This window comes from Pseudorca crassidens, chromosome 2, assembly GCF_039906515.1.
Source record: "Pseudorca crassidens isolate mPseCra1 chromosome 2, mPseCra1.hap1, whole genome shotgun sequence".
Classification (NCBI taxonomy): Eukaryota; Metazoa; Chordata; class Mammalia; order Artiodactyla; family Delphinidae; genus Pseudorca; species Pseudorca crassidens.
Window position 1 is genome coordinate 83,683,459 of NC_090297.1, and position 3,791 is coordinate 83,687,249.

Consider the following 3,791-nt stretch of genomic DNA (forward strand, 5'->3'; position numbering starts at 1 on the left):
TTCACAAAGACAAGGAGGTGGGCAGATGATTGATGTTTATATACCATCTTAGGCTAAACAAAGAAGTGGGTTTTGGGCTTCTGGGCAGGCGAAGTGAGTTAAGGAAAGGTGAGAGGAGGAAGTATATGGTAAATAAGGGTTTACCTTCTTATGCAGATAAGAGTCTTTCAGGTGCTAAGAATTATCTCCAGCAATAGCTCGCTTCCTAGACATTTTACAAATGGAAGCTTTCTTTATAAATGTAAATTTCCTTTACAAAAAAGGAAATTTATACTTTATTTTTAGGCAGTTAGGGGAAGCTAAACAGCTTTACCTGTATTTGCTGGTTCTCACAGTTGCCTTTAACTCAAAATAATTAATATACCAAAGTGGCATATTTTGGAGTGGCATATTCTGGTACCCTTAATTAACATGTTCCTATCAATATTTATATTGACTCTAAATTCTAATATATAGGTGTGGCTCTCCTAGAATCTCCTACTTACCCCATTTATGTAGCATTCCTTCAACTGTCAATTCCTGCATGTTCCTACTATGTCCTCAGACACTGAAGTCCACAATGGGAATACAAAAATAAGAAATTTTGTTATCCTCAAACTTATATAACTAGATTATAACTGAGTGGGAGAGACAGCAAACATGAATGCAGAAAACTGTAATATTCTAAGCTAAATGAAGTATAGTTTCTACCATTTTAGCAGATCGTAATAGTCCTTAATAAAATATTAATGCACTTTATTTATTTACATGGTTAATTATAAACACAGTTAACATTATTTTCTCAGAGTTCATACTTAATGAATCTAATTTGAATGAATCCATAAGAGGGCAATGAATAGTTGTCCACACTCATATAGTTTTTCAAAAGCTATAAGCAAATACTGTCAAAAGGCTATCCCTGTGACTTTGTGGTTACTGAAAAGGCAACCAAATAGAAGACTATCTTATCATAATTATCAAAGTTAGAGATAGATCCAGAAGATTAGAGATAGAACAAAGAGCATGTAGAGTATGAGGCGAGTATACAAGCTCACTGCTGAGCAACCCTGTTTTCCTACTCTGAGTTCCACCGTGTGGATAACAGCCTGACGATAATCATTATTTATATCCTATACATCTATTTGAGTTATTACCCTCCAGTATTTTACTTCCTCCTACACCTCATTTCAGTCATTCTTTTGTGTCTTCTATCTTCACTTCCCTGGAGCTTCATTTCAGTGTTGCAGTCTACTTGATCACTTCTCTACTGTTCAAGTAGCATTTCTTCTAGAGTTTCTCATAGCCAGACCATGTGCACATGCGTGCGTGCACACGCGCGCGTGCACACACACACACACACACACTAGCTCAATGGTAAAGAGAGGCCATGTCATGTGTGGACAGTGAAAAGTTGTTTGGTGCGGTTGAAGTACAGGGACAGTGTGGGGAGAAAAGTGTGGGAGGTATATAGGGGATAGTATAGGTGATGAAGACCCAAGGGAGCGGGACTGAATGCAGAAGAAAATTCTGGATTCACAGTATGGGAACAGGAACTATTGTACAATCACAGGTTAATTTTCAAAATAGGCATGTTCTGCAAAAGTAAAGTGAATTTCTAAATCTCTTTTGATATTTTTTTTATGAAAAATATTAGGGTCATGTCTTTGGAGAGAAATTTGGTCCTAATGTATTAGAAAATAAAACTTAAAGTCTACTAGTGTCTGCTTCTCCTTTTCCTCTTTCAGGGCCCAGTTCCAAATTTCCCCAGTGATCTATATTTCCCTTGAAGTTTTGTGGTACCAGTTAGATGCCATCTTTGTAATTCTTTTTAATATTAAGAAAAATTATCAAAAATCTGTAAATTAGATTTTAAATTAAGAGGACAATTACATATCCATTCTAGGTTTATTTACTTTTCTGAGAGAATGTATCATTCATTGATTTGTTATTGATGGCCTGAAACAGATAGACTGCCAGATATTTCTCCGGCAAAAATGGGTTTCTTTGGGATCAGCAGAGAATTGCAATTCAGAGTCTGCAATCATGGCAAACCATGTGCAAGTCCCCCACTGCAAGGGAAAGAGAGTTCTTTTATAGAGGAGAAAAGGAAGTTGGGAGGGCTACAGTAAACAGAGTCCATGGCTTTTCATTGGCTGAATCCTTGCAAGGAAAAAAGAAGAGTCTTTCTTCTTCCTGCTGGGCTCTGCTATTGTCGCAGGGTATGAGAGCTCCCCTTCTGGTCTCCTGACTCAGTTTAATTGAGGTTTCTGTTTATTAATTTTATACACTATCTACTATTTTTTAAAAATTTATTTATTTTAATTTTGGCTGCATTGGGTCTTTGTTGCTGTGCGTGGCTTTCTCCAGTTGCAGCGAGTGGGGGCTACTCTTCGTTGTGGTGCGCGGGCTTCTCATTGCAGTGGCTTCTCGTTGCAGAGCATGGGCTCTAGGCGCGTGGGCTTCAGTAGTTGTGGCACGTGAGCTCAGTAGTTGTGGCTCACGGGCTCTAGAGCACAGGCTCAGTAGTTGTGGTGCACGGGCTTAGTTGCTCTGCGGCATGTGTGACTTCCTGGACCAGGGCTTGAACCCATGTCCCCTGCATTGGCAGGTGGATTCTTAACCACTGCGCCACCAGGGAAGCCCCTACATTATCTACTATTAATTGAGGGCTTGAACTATGTGAAGTTATATTTTGACTCATACATTTATATCTAGTTTTGATGGAAATTATTTTTGTTCAGCAGGTAAGGTAACCAAAACGTTTTGATTTAGTGCCTTAGAGGACTCAACCAGTTTGTATCTAATTTAACAATCTTATTTTAATATTCTTTATCATTTCTTTATAAAATTTCTACTGTTGCTCTTTAAGTTAGTTTACCATCTTACTGTTTTCTTTGTTAATTTATGAGCACAATACATTTTTTCACATGGGTTCATTTTATTTTGTATAAGAGTCATGCTTTTGGATATTTTAGGGGAACAATATACTTTGATAATATAATCATAAATTCTTCATAGGCTTTAAAAAACTAAAATACCAGAACTTGTATGTCCACAGAGTCATCAGATCTAGTTTATGAGCCATGTGCATTTGATAGTTCTGACTCATTTTGATCTAAAATAATACTTTACAGCTTGATTATCCTCCTTGGTTAGTAGATATCTTTGTATAGTATTTGTTTTTTACCTCCCAAGTCCAAACCTTTAAAAAGGATCGGAATTTGTTACCACTGAGGATATGTGGGAAAAGAGCAGTGATGTAGGATCTGAGGGAGGTTATAAAACAGGACTTTCTTAAATGCTTTCGTTAAAGGCAGCATTTGGGAGTATATCTATAGCTTTCCAGGCTAATACTATGGTTTAGTTCAATTCAGCTAACTTTCATGGAGCATTTACCCTGGACCAGGCACTGTGAATGGGCCTGGGGATATAAAGATGAATGGGTTGTAGTTGTTGGGTTGAGATATTTATAGCAGAATATAAGGCAAACAGCAGTGTGTGTATGTATGTGTATAGATAGATAGTGTTTTTTTCCAAGTTCCACTGCAGAGGAGAAAATGATTTGTTTCATCTATAGTTATTAAGGAGTGACATCACATGGGCTTCTTTCTAAGAATAAATTGGTGTTCCTCAAGCTGACAAGTTTGGGGGAAGAAAATGTGCAAGTGTGGTATTAAGGGGCTTGACATATTTGGAGCATTGGATGTGGTTCAGCATTACTGGAGCACAAGTTCAAGGTGGAGTGATGAGAAGGATGAAGGGATGAGCTAAGTAGGAGTTGGCTCACGGAGGACCTATGGAGGACTTTGAAC